Here is a 14,007-nt window from a genome sequence, read left to right on the forward strand (position 1 = left end):
TACTTTTTAATGCTGCAAACTTGCCTAACGTCAAGTAACAGCAAGTGTACGAAAGGACATTTGGGTTGCAGGAGTGGGGGGCAATGGTGCTAATGGGAAGAGTTTGTAAATGCTAAGGAAGTTGAAGGGAGTTTGGCTTTGAGGAAAACATTGAGTGGCTCACTTTCTGGCTAAGGCACCTCAGACTTTCAGGGGAAGGGTGCCTGTGGAATTTCCAAAGCTATATAGTGAGTGCAGTGACTCCTTTGGGGTCTAGAAACCTTCAGGAAAGTAAGATCAGGGCAGTTTCAGGATTGCTTGTCTACCATCTATTGATGTATATATAATGCACCCACAATTACAATATCCGGCACACTAGTGATGCAGCTGATGTTCGAAATTGAGAAGTTTAGAATACAGTGGTACCTCGGGTTAAGAACTTAATTTGTTCTGGAGGTCCGTTCTTAACCTGAAAGTGTTCTTAACCTGAAGCACCACTTTAGCTAATGGGGCCTCCCGCTGCCACCACACGATTTCTTTAATCATCCTAAAGCAAAGTTCTTAACCCGAGGTTCTATTTCTGGGTTAGTGGAGTCTGTAACCTGAAGTGTCTGTAACCCGAGGTACCACTGTACTTAGTAAGGAATCCTGACACCCACTTTGGTGACCATGCTTAGCAGTACTTTAGGCAGAAGACCCCTGGGAAATGCAGTTTCCCAGGGCTTCTGAGACCTTACTAAGGACCCAGAAGCCCTGGTAAAGAATGATAAGAAGCCCTACTATGGTGGTTCATTTGGTGAAGAGACATGGTCAGGACTAACCAAAGTGTCAGAAACAAGTTTCAAGATCTCAAGAATTCTTTTTCAGACTGGATATTAAACAAAGAGGGACAGAGGCAGGGAGGATAAAATATGCCTTGAAGCCCCGTAATAGGAACACAGTAAGCTTACTTAAACCTAATCAGGCCATTTGACTACCTGTTTTATCCAGGTATACACAAATATGTGACTCATGACAGATTCCTTCAAATTTGTAATAGCAGTACAGAGTTGGGAAATACAGTGATACCTCAGGTTAAGTACTTAATTCGTTCCAGAGGTCCGTTCTTAACCTGAAACTGTTCTTAACCTGAAGCACCACTTTAGCTAATGGGGCCTCCCACCGCCACTGTGCGATTTCAGTTCTCATCCTGAAGCAAAGTTCTTAACCCGAGGTACTATTTCTGGGTTAGCGGAGTCTGTAACATGTAGCGTATGTAACCTGAAGCGTATGTAACCCGAGGTACCACTGTACTACTTTTTAAGGATAGTACTGTTCCCAATATGACCTAAGTATCAGGGAAATGCATTGTTATGTATCACTATACTGTTTAGATACATTTATGCTGTATATGTTATTTTGGAATTGTTTTATTGGAAATATTTGTGTGGTGTTGTTGTTTTTTTAAAAACACACCTTTGTTTGCATCTTTGTGCTGCAAGTTTTCCACAATGTCCCTGTAAGGAAATGGGAGATCTGTGTACATACACACCATACATTTAAAGTGCACAAGTGCACACACAAATAATCATGGGAACTATAATTTGTTAAGGGTCCTAGGAATCCTAAACTACACTTTCCAGGATTTGGGGGGGGGGTTGTGGGGGTGCTTTAAATGTATGGTGTGTATGCAGCCTGTGTGTCCTAGTCTCACCCACCAACCCGCTCTAAGAGGTTCTACTAATTGTGGAGCTTAAAAACTGAGCAGATGGAGTTGGTTGGAGGAAGATATAAAATATACATGGAGACTTCTTGTTTTCTAGGCTGTTCTGTTGCCTGGATGGCATAGTAAGGCAATGAAAACAAGACTCTTTTAGAGAGTGGGGCCCCTCTACATGTGGATGCTGTGTTTGAATGGGGGGTGCTCATCTCCACAGTATTTTATAAAAGTACATGCAGATCTTATTTCTAAGTAGACACAAAGTCACTACTAGTAGGTGAAGAACTTCTGCCTAGTAACTACATCTTTTTATAATGTGGTGATAAGTGCAAAAATCCTTAGAACGTTTTTTTTGGGGGGGGGGCTTGATTCTTGTGTATATACATTTATTGTGCTATGTCTGCAAAAAAAATAAAAGTTACTTCCAGGAAGATTTCCAGGTCTACTTATTTAGATTAAATGTCAAATGAAGGAACTTGGCGGCATTTTCGTAAAAGACTCTGTATTCTTGCCAATTAGGAGAATGTCTCTTGCTGGAGAAATAAAAGATGCACATAAGACTAGTGAGCTAGAAGTGGCAAAAGAACGTAAGATAAGGAAGCTAATCCAAATAAACGGCAGAAACATAGTTTCTAAGCTATAAGGAAGGAAGTAGAGTAAAGGACTTCGATAAAGGACTTAAGCATGCATCTAAATTTAAATACATAAACACCTCCTCCCCCAGAAGAGCAGATTTAGAATAGAAACAATAAAGTCATATATATGCACAAGTGACCTACTGGGTTGCGGCTACAGAGCAGTTTCCCTTGTCCTCAGTTAATAAACATCAAAGTTCGTAATTGGATTCACAGTACATTAAGCCTCTGACATAATAAAAAATAATAATGCCATTGCAACAAACTGTTATCATACTATCAATAGTCCTTGCTTCGAAAGTTACCTTGCTAATTACAAGCCAGTTAGCTCAGCATTGATTTTGGGTACAGTAATGGAAACACTGATGTGGGGCTCAATTAATGCAGCTTAATGAGAGAAAAGCAAGATTGCTTTCAGTCTGCATGGGTTTTATAAAAGCAGATTTTGTCCGCTACATCCTACACATGACAGTTGTTTGGTGGACAAAGTAAATTCATGGTACTCCAATAACATTTGTAAAAAGGATCTGCTTGGCTCCATCTTAGCTAGCATGACTTCCCTGTAGGAACAGCAGAGTTGGTCTAGAGAAAAAGCAAATACTTCTGCCCACACATGGTTCTTTATTACAAATGTTCATAGAAAAGTGTGGGATCCAACTACAGCCCTCAATTAAAAGAATTTCTACTCTTTTCAGTAGATAACATCTAACAAAGTAAAAATAACAGCATGTTATCTCAAAAGTCTGGTAATACTGTACACTATTTTCACATCATGTAACTTCACAACAGGAAATCATGCTATAACTTGACTGTCTCCTCAACTTTCATGTTAGGAAAAAAATGTGTAGGGGATTGATCCTGTAAATATCCAGAGATGTAGTGGTGATGGCTTTTAGAATCAAGCCAGATAAAAAAGAAAAAGCTCTGTTCATGCAGGTACCGATGCCTGGACATTGCCCAATGTAATGGACAAAATTGTAGGAGAAGTTGGTCAGCCAAAAATGTTGTTTGTTGTTTGGGAGGATACTGTTGCACTCGTGTTCTGCTCATGGACTCCCATGAGCATCTAGTTGACCCCTGTGAAAACAGGATGCTGTGCAAGATGGGCCTTTGGTCTGATCCAGAGGGGTTCTTTTTAATGAGAAAAACCATTACACTTTTTCAAACAGGAAGGAAGAGAACTCTTGCTAGCAGCTTGCTCTTTAATCTAAGGTCCATCATAATATGAACCACAAATTCTTAGACATAGCTTCTGTGGAAGAAAAATGCTTGTAAAAATAGAGAATGGTCCACTGAGCTCTCCCAATAGGTGAGCAAATTCAGAGTCCAAAGTGTTGTCTGTACTACAGTAGTTCATGAGAGTCGCATCCTGACCTGTTAAAAACTAGAGTAGGGCACAGATAAGTTTAGTTCCAGTGGAAGGGAAATTCAGCACCTCTAAGACATCACATGTAGAAAGTCTCTCTTAAAACATGGCTTCATCAAATGAGATTTCAACCATAACTAATAAATTTCTAGAAACTCATAATAAATTTCCAATGCTCTTTTGTACACAAGGGCAGAACACACACACACACACACACACACACACACACACACGGGGAGAGAGTATGTAACCTATAAAAGAGCATGAAGTCTAATTGATCTTTATAGTACTTGCCTTATGCAGTAAATATTTGCATAGTCTTATGTAATACTTGTGTATTTGGGTGGTTGGATTGTGTATGTATGCACGCATATTGAAATAGCAATCTTGTTAGTGTAAGTTTCATTCGTTTTTTAAAAACAATAAAATTACTCATCCCCACCTATTCCTTGTATCCCTACCCCCTTAACCCTCTTCTTCACTCCTGTCAGATTCCACTAACTTCCCCAACCATCCCAATTTTTATTTAGAGAAAAGAACAAAGGAAGCCCCTGCATAAAATTTTGTTTTATTTATTTTTGAAAAACCAGTATAGAACTGTGCAAAGTTTTGTTGCCCAGTGCACTGGGACCTAAAAAAGTGAGATGAGAAAGCTGTCCTACAGTGGCAAGAGTATTCCACACATGTGTCACAGATGATTTTCTTCCTCAGTGCCAGATCTTGGAGAAGGAATGTCCCTTTCTCCAGCCAAAGAACACTTTGGGATTTTTAGAACTGAGCAAAGATAGACACACACTGCATTCCTAAACACATTTACTTGGAATCAAATTCCATTTAAATGTAAGTAAATGCATACAGAAGTGTTCTGTCAGCTGGAAACAAAGCCAAGCAGTGATTTCATATGTATTTTTTTGATTAAAAACCCCCACTGATATCCACCTGGGGAATGTCTCTGAAATCTCTGCTCAAAAAACAGCTTTTTCAGACTGAACACTGAGTATCGCTGAGATTTAGGTTAGGGATGGAGAACCAACATTGACTGCTAGAGAGTCCTGCTTAGAATGTTGCTTTGATTTTCAGGGTGTGCATTTAGCCCAGGGGTCAGCAAGGTTTGCCTGGGCCAGCACGCCCGCGATTTCTGGCGTCTGTGCAGACGTGATTTCCGGCGCCACAGAAGTGAGTCCCAGTGTTGCACTGGTTCAGCACAACACGCAGGGACTCACCGAGCGGGTGGCTCAGTTCGGGGGCGGCTCGAGGGCCAGTTAAATGACCCCTGTGGACCACTTGTGGCCCATGGGCCTTAGGTTGCTGACCCCTGAACCAATGGTTGCTGACCCCTGAATCAACTGATAAGAAAGCCGCAATATTGTATCATTTACTCTTGAAAATAATCCACCTAACGATTTTTACTAGTTCTAAGAGCTAGAACACAAGCGTATATAACGTTACAATATAAATAGCTAGTTGTAATTATCAGAGAGTCATGAAACAAAAACAGTTGTAAACTCCAATAAAACATTATGGAACATGTCTCTCATTTTTGCTCTCTTTCTGAACTTAATTTGGGAAAGGGGGGTATTCTTAAGTAAAAGTTGCTTCTGAAGTTTTCATATTACAGTGGTACCTCAGGTTACATACGCTTCAGGTTACAGACTCCACTAACCCAGAAATAGTACCTCTGGTTAAGAACTTTGCTTCAGGATGAGAACAGAAATCGTGCTTCGGCAGCGCGGCGGCAGCAGGAGGCCCCATTAGCTAAAGTGGTGCTTCAGGTTAAGAACAGTTTCAGGTTAAGAACGGACCTCTGGAACGAATTAAGTACTTAACCCGAAGTACCACTGTACAACTGACACATCTGTATCACAGTGTATTTAACCATGTATGGAGTCCCAAGTGTTAGTGCATATTCAAGTTCAAGCAAAAATCTTTATCCAAAGAATGGCCTGCAATCTTTTAATGTAATGCTGCCTATCATGGATGTTTGCATTTTTTGCAATTGCAATCTTCTAAACAAAAATGTTTTCCACTTAATCAACAGTGTCTATTTTCACTGCCTTTAAAACACACAGTTGATGACTATATAAATAAGGTTCTAGAGAAAGGGTGCATTTTGAGGCATGCCAAAGACACATACTAGAAATCTGATAGAAGATGCCCAGCAACATCTGTTCTTGAGTGTTTGGCAAAGTAGCATGATTTAACACAAGTATCAAATGCTGAACCAGATTGCCCTGAAGGTTCTATCTATGCCAGTATTGTCACTCACTAAGCCTAGAATTTTAGATAAACCAAGACATGTCTTTTGGTCAGGAGTGGGTTCCTATAACTCGGGAATAAAAGAATAGGAATCAGGATTTCTTAATGTTAAGGGAGTATGTAAGGAAGTATTCTAGACTTGACCTCTGTACAGTTTCCCACCTGAAGTGAGCTTTGAAGTGCAGGTTGAGCATCTGACAGGTAACTTTCGATAGTCTAGTCTACACCTTCAAACACTCTTTTGATGGAATACCACCAGCTACTGATAGCCAAGAAGCTCCTTAAATCATCACTCATCTTCATCACCTCTGCTATTTCCCTCCCAACTATAAAGGGTTTCTATAGGATGCTATCCCTTGGGAGGCTCTCCTGCTGCATACATTTATATCCTTCCCACATCAGACAAAGACCTTCCCCTTCTCCCAAGCCCTTTAATTACTTTTTAACATTTTAATGTTACTTATTTTTTAGTTCTTGTTCAATTCTAATGATTGGTCTTTGTGTGTATCTGGGTGGGGTTCTTAATCTGATAGTACTGTGCTGAATTTGAAGTTTTGTTGTACTTCGGCTTGTTTTTATTTACTAGTAAAATTTACATTTTATCACATTTAGATGTTTTAATTTTGTTTCATTGTATGTTACCTCGAAACCTCTCCCTGGAGCAATTAATAAGTCAAACAAAGAAGCAAACAAACAAAGGTTGAAGCAGGGAGCCTCCACACCCAGGAAAGGCTCATTGCTGTAAACATTGTTCTCAACACATCAAATGCAATGGTGGGGGAAAGAAGAGCAGTGTGATTTGGAGGGGGCATGCTAAATGTGCAGCCCCAAGGCTCCTTTCAACATGCTGACCCACTATATGGGGGGGGAGGAAGCATGAAGAATATTATTATCAGTGGAAGTCACTTGGTACACCACCATCATAGTCACTCATAATGGTTGGATGTGGTGCTAGGGTCATAAAATAAAGGTAAAGGTCAAGGATCCCTGGACGGTTAAGTCCAGTCATAGGCGACTATGGGGTTGCGGCGCTCATCTCGCTTTCAGGCCAAGGGAGCCAGTGTTTGTCCACAGACAGCTTTCCGGGTCATGTGGCCAGCATGCCTAAACCGCTTCTGGCGCAACGGAACACCGTCATATGTCCTCTTCGACTTTCATATGTATATAAGCAATGCACATAAAATTATTCCTAACCTTAAGTATTTCCACTGACGTGGTATTTGGCTGTTAGCATAATGCGACTGCAAAATTACAGACCAGCAGCGATTTTGATGTCGCACCTTTTAACAACTTATATAAGCCTCCAGTAAAAAATAAATAAAATGGCTTTGCTGGATCAGCAAGTCTTAGGAGTTGGACATTTGCTGTATATCACTTCAACAGCAGTTTCAATACACTCTTTTAATGAGTAATATCTTCAATAGTGTGGCACAACCATAATATATTAGAATATATTATAATATATTAGAATATATATATATATATAGAGAGAGAGAGAGAGATGTATTTCTGTGGGATTTTCAATGCTGAATATTTAATACATTTGAAAGCACGTAATCCCTTTCTTTTTAAATGTAAGGACAGGAAATGTTCCCAGGGCTTCACAGAGACAGCTTGTATTACAACAGATAAATACATTTGCATTTTTGTTTGATACTTTGATCTCAATGATCTCATTCAGTAATGAATCTCTAAGCTGGATAATTTTTTATTTTTTATTTTAGATTTGCATGTAATCCAATATCCTCCTCCACCCCAAAGCCACCATTCCTTTGAGTGGACCTGTGCTTAACTCATGCGGTGATACAGTTGTCTATGCATGCTGTGCCCACTGCCCTTCAACTGAACCATGGACTACAGTTCAAGAGATCCAGACAATAACCATCTGCCTTACACAGATGGGATCAGGTAAAATCAAATCCCAACATTTTTCTAGCCCTTTAAACCTTTGAAAGTTGTAAGCACATCTGAATACATAAGAGTTCATTCTTAAGAAAGAAAGCCTTGAAAACAAACAAGCAAAGGAAAACTTCCCAGGACTGCATATTTAATTGTTCCACGTACTTTCCTTTGGTCTGTGCATGTATTTGAACAAACAGCCATATGTCTATGAGGTTATCTGCCCTTTTCCCTGCTGGAGTTTGTGCCTTTCAGTTTAGTAGAATAGATTATATTTATTTATGACATAAGTCTAAAGAATATATTTTGCTTAAAGCCTCTAATTAAAAGAAAAAGTTCCAAGAAATACATCTGTTTACATTTCTGCTTTTTGTTCGCTTGCTTGCTTTGTTATTAAGCTTGCTGTGAATTTGGTCAATAGATTTTCTCATTTTTATATCACTTAGTACAATGTGCAGGTTGAAGGAACTAAAATTTATATAAATAGTTCAGTTATATGCTCCTTTTCAGAATCATCTTATAAAGCTATGCTTTAAATTGGAATATATGTTCACTACAATCTGATAATATAGTAAGCAAATAGACAGAATGGCTTAAAAAAAATAGCCAGTGTTAACCATTTCAGCTTGAAATTCTCATTTATTGCTCTGGTAAGACTTCTGTAAGTAGCATTAAGTGGAAAAACTGTGGAGTAAAATGTGCCTGCTAAAGGCCATGATAACTTTCAAGTTCACATTTTTCCCTTCAATCAGTCACCAACATGACACAAAAAACTGATGCTACAGTCCTATGCATGCTTACTTGGGAACACAAAGAACCCATTGAAATCAGTAGTACTTATGTATAAGTAAACACCCATCAGGTTACACTGCACATCAGGAATGGATTCGTATGCAAGATAGGGTAACTTTTTAGTTGTTTGAAATTTGCCCTTGCTGCCTGATGCCCTTATCCAATACAACCATTTCCCAGACAACGTATCAGTAAATAAAAATATTTAAGAAGCTATATTAAGTTTACACGTGACATAGAAAACTCTGGGAGTATGAAATTAATTTGGGAGGGAGTGGAGAGGTAATACCAGCTGGGCACAACCCTCAGGGCCAAAACAGATGTGACATTATTCATGCAAGTGAATGTTTATTTTAAAGTAGATTGCAGCTGGGGGAGCCCAATCCAAATAGGTACCAGATCCAATGTCAGGGAAGGGAGTGATTTAATCATTTGCCCCTGCCAGAGCCCCAATATGTACATGCACACTCCTTGCACCAAATAAAATAAAGTAAAACATTCAAACAATTGCATCTAATTTGGCCCACAAATCCCTCACTACCACTTGCCCCTGGCCTGTGTTAACCAGTCCCTAAGCCACTATTAGAGAATGTATGAGCAGTCTGAGTACTCGTCAGATTCATCAGTGGGACAAACAATGATTTTGCCTTGGATGCTGCCAAGACAGTGCAGCTGTAGGCTCCCATTGCTGGAAACATACTGCTAAACGCAGTCGAAACTCCCCTGGGGACTATTCTTCCTGAGGTTGGAGAGTATGGACATTATAGGTGTTGTCTTCTGGACTCATGGTGGCCAAAAAGATCCATCCCATCCATGGAACTTGATGACATGTGTAGGGTGATTGAGGTTTTATAGGGTAGCTGAGGTTCAGGGATTTTGCAGAATATGATTTTTAACAATTCTAAGAACACTGTAAGTATAGATCACAATTTTACCAAGTGGTATCTAAACCTGTAGTTCATGTAGTGATAACCCAGTCTTCCACATTTCTCAACAAAGCCATGAAACTAATTACACAACCACAACTAAATGAGAAATCCAGAGAAACAATGGGCAATAAGGTCTCACCACCAAGCACAACATTATAAGTGAGTGGCTTAGTGAGTAGTTATATGCACACTGTAGTGCCTTACCACATGGTAAATGATCATCTGTATTCACCCTATGTCTGCTTGTCCATTGCTCTATTTAATCATATTCTTAGAGAGTCCGACACAAGAGAATAAGTAAGTTGCTAGAAATTTGTGTAGAGTTTGCTCTTACAGTTAAATTTGAAATAGCAATCTTCTCCCCACCCCCTAAGGATATGTAGCAGTAATGGCAATGAGTAAGTAGGTTTCTCCATTTGTTTGTAGTCCCATGGAATCCTTCTCTAGGTAAGCAATTTACAGCTAATCACAATTGTTTATTCTTAATATCTTTTTTCCATGAAGAAGTCCTACAATGTAATTTTGCTCGTGACCAATTAAGTTTTCCCAGTGGATGTTTATGATTACAGGACAAAGCAACCTCTTTAATACTTGCCAATCCTTAGCTTGCAAACATTAAACTCCAGAGGATAGAGACCTGCTAATACTTTCAACAGATATACAAATATATCTCATTTTATTGTAGAAACCCCATTCTATTAAACACATGCTTTGTAAATGCCTAACTTAAGTTATTATCTATTTTGAGCATCCCCTTGGGTGCTATCCTACATACTCAAAATTTTGTAATGTATTCAATAGTCTAAAACTTCCTGGTATTGGTCTACAGTAAGTGCTTCTGGAATCTACATCAAAATAATGCAGATTCACAGTAACATGTTTACAGTGCCCACCGTCTGTCGCCAAGCCTTCTCTCATGTAAGTATCCTCCTTATTTATCTCTCAAGTGCTGGTGCAGGGCTGCCAGGTGACCATGATCAATACAAAGTTCTAAGTTCAACAACTGTATCTCACAAACTATGCTCTCAGACAACATTGTAGATAGGGAGGAACTGTAAAACAAATATTTTGGCCTCAGCTGCTCTGGGCTTATTGCTGATCATGCATTTGGCTTTCGTAAGGCACTTCATCTTTCAGGTACTTGGTTCATTTTTTAGTTCTTGCAAACTTTTCCATCACTAATCCTTGAAGTTTGTATCTGTGCACAGATTAGTCTTTATTAGTGCCTGACCCACAGGACTCTGCTTCTTACTTCCTAATCTGCTCCTCTAGATATAGATTAAGGCACCTGCCAAAAACTGTGGTTTCAGAGGCACCCATCAGTTCCCTTACTGTTTCCTAAATAAAGATTTTTTTGTTCTTGAACAACCAGAATGATCCCAATCTCTTCCTAGAGGTTCCCCTTAAGTTACTTGAATAAATGAAGCCAGTGAAAAATTAAAATCAGTTACAGAACAGTAGATTAAATTAGAAGTAGTATCAGACACATTACAGGAATTGGTTTTATGCTTGAAAAGAGTATCACAAGCTTCTAATTAAAGTAGATACAAAATAATAATAAGCTACCCACTGGCATTCACCTGAAGTTCCCGCTAACATGAAATGAATTTTAATCCTGTATTATGTCAAAAGGCCCTCCCATGAAACTCCGGGATCGTAAGAGAAGAAAGCCTAAATTAGATAGATGGATGAATCCTTGAGCAAAATTGAAAATATTTTCTACCCATTTCTTTCTTAATTGCACGAAATCAGGTTTATCTTTATGTATTTATTTTAAAATATAAACAGTGTAATTGTATTCTTTTGTAAAGGTAAAAGGTAAAGGTAAAAGATCCCTGGACAGTTAGGTCCAGTCAAAGGCAACTATGGGGTGTGGCACTCATCACACTACAGGCCGAGGGAGCCAGTTTTTGTTCATAGACAGCTTTCTGGGTCATGTGGCCATCATGACTAAACCGCTTCTGGTGCAACAGGGTACCGTGATGAGTGCCAGAGCACACGGAAACACCATTTACCTTCCCACTGCAGCGGTACCTATTTATCTACTAGCACTGGTGTGCTTTACAACTGCTAGGTTAGCATAAGCTGGGGCAGAGCATCGGGAGCTCATCACTGTTGCATGGATTTGAACTGCCGACCTTCCAATTGGCAGGCCCAAGAGGCTCAATGGTTTAGACCACAGCGCCTCCTGCATTCCCTTTGTCCTTTTGTAATGTTACTTAGATCCATTAAAACCAACTGGAGTGTTACCATATAGTTCAATACGACTCAGATAATATTTGTGCAGACTATTTCTGTTTTTTACAAAAACAGCAGTTGAGTTGGTAAACTTATGTCTGGATTGTATCACTTCAGAATGCTTCTCTATACAAAAAAATCCTAGGAAACTGCATGTCAGGGAAACTACTATACTGGAACCCTTTGCCTTTATACCTAATTTTCTAGGGAATGATTTTTCTAGAGAGGGAAGACTGAATATTCAGTTTGAAGTGATCCAGGCCAGACTCAGGGTTACCAACTCATGTGATGTTTCTAAGAATAAGGCCTTGCATGGAACATTTTCAAGATTTGAATGTGCTAATGGAGATCTAAAACCACAGTTTACATAGCAGATAGGAAGAGAAATGGGGGCAATAATGCCTTCAAGACCCAATGTGGGAAGCTGATCTGGAGTTTATGGTGTCCTGCATTCATACAACCTCACAAATAAGAAGAGCTCAAGGTTTAAGCTGCCAAAGGTGGACAGTTATGTGGTATCCATATCTATAAGATTATCCAGCTAAAGTACTCCTGACTTTTTTCCGCTGCTCTCTAGACAGCATTCAGGGCCTTCAGGAATCTTGGTTTGTATAAAGGACTAGACTGATCAAGCTATATTGTATTTATAAAACGGAACTGTTAGAAATCTTAACACTACTAAAGCTCACCTCAAATCTTTCTGCCCTAGAAAATGGGGATTGGGGTTGAGGAACAGTCACTTCAACTTCCAAGCACCTGTTATTCTCATACTTAAGGGATATGACACAGGTGTAGCAGGGAAATGCATTTGTGAACAATTCTAAAACATTTCTATCTATAGAACAAGTCCTGCTACCCACCTCCACATGGTCTCACAATACATAGTATATGTATAGTATGCAAGCGACATCAAAAGAATGTGAATAGGCACAAAGCTCAAATAATATTTTATAAACTGAATACGGTATCATTAAACAAAGATGGCTCGTGCCTGTTTACAGGGGTGCCAACTTGAATTAAATATTATGGGGGCTCAGGTAAGTCCCGCCTGACATAATTGATCACATGACTCAGTGCACAAACACCATTTGAATGGGAATGGCCATCAACTGGGGGGAGCCTGGCCCCTCAAATACTTTATTGTGGGGGCTGAAGCCCCCCAAAGCCCCTAGGAGTTGGCTCCTATGCCTGTTTATGAATTATATATTATGAAGTTAAATTAGGAATGAATTGGAGCTCCTTTGCAAATGAAAATGTTTTCCAAGTCTGCAAATAGACATCGGCATATTCAAAGCATGATGTATCACTAACAATAACAACAATAATCAATAAAAGAAAAGAAATAGCCTTGTCTTAAAATGATCCAGACCCCTGGCTTTATCTTCCTATTTCATCCCTATCCTCATATCTTCCACCACAACCAACTAAAAAAGCATAGAAGGAAATATGGAGGGAGCTGAAGCCAGTTGGATTTGTACAGATTGCTGAGAGGACTCTTCACTATGCTTTTACAAAATCTGATGGAAAAACTAGTTTGGAGTGCAGGTTCTTGATCTTTTTCTTCTCTTTTTTTTGAAAAATGTTATGAAACATGAGCTAACCATAACCGGTCCTCAGGGGAGCGAGATTGTAGCAATAAATTTTCATGTTCCAGAACAGATGGCTATGCCACATGAAGAAAACAAAATCTATCAAGCTCTGTAAAATGAAAAGAAATTTATTCTCCCACATCCAATTAAGCCTCTTCTAGCATACTGTTCTACATGTGGTAACATAGACATTCTGCATGAGCACCATGACATCGCTTTTAGTCTCCTCTGTCTCGGCCTGGTTGCCATAAATCAGCCCAGGCTGTGAGTAATGCTGAAGGAGCTAAATGTTCAGAATTTGTGTCTGTCTGTTTTATTAGCTAGCCCAGAGTAAACTGGGGGCTTATCATTCAATGTCAGGTTCAATACCCAATGACCCAATACGTTAAAATTGTGGCAGCCACAAATCAAGGGCATAATGAAGTCTGAGAAGTGGTCCACACTGATTTATTAGGGCATCTGTCTGACTATAGACAATCTACTGTTGCCCTTGGATAGCATCAGCTATTCCCATGGTCTTCCACATATCAGAGACTTCTCTCTTTAAAAAACAAAACAAAAGACCTTCTAATAAAGCCAAAGTGACTTGTAAAATAAGATAACAGTCACAATGCTTTGCTTGCGT

General features: G+C 39.4%; 1 protein-coding gene and 1 long non-coding RNA gene across 7 annotated transcripts in view; one reads left to right on the forward strand and one right to left on the reverse strand.

Annotated features, from left to right (window-relative positions):
- Positions 1-14,007, reverse strand: part of NCKAP5 (NCK associated protein 5) — a 647,162-nt gene that overhangs the window by 375,205 nt on the left and 257,950 nt on the right. The window lies entirely within an intron of this gene.
- LOC309348755 overlaps positions 1-14,007 on the forward strand; it is a 64,893-nt gene that overhangs the window by 1,332 nt on the left and 49,554 nt on the right. For both annotated transcript variants that reach the window (XR_014159539.1, XR_014159540.1), the window contains exon 2: positions 7,660-7,843. This is a non-coding gene — a long non-coding RNA (uncharacterized lncRNA). The remainder of the gene's footprint in view (positions 1-7,659; positions 7,844-14,007) is intronic.

This window comes from Podarcis erhardii (genome assembly GCF_964252035.2).
Source record: "Podarcis erhardii genome assembly, chromosome: 1".
NCBI classification, from domain to species: Eukaryota; Metazoa; Chordata; class Lepidosauria; order Squamata; family Lacertidae; genus Podarcis; species Podarcis erhardii.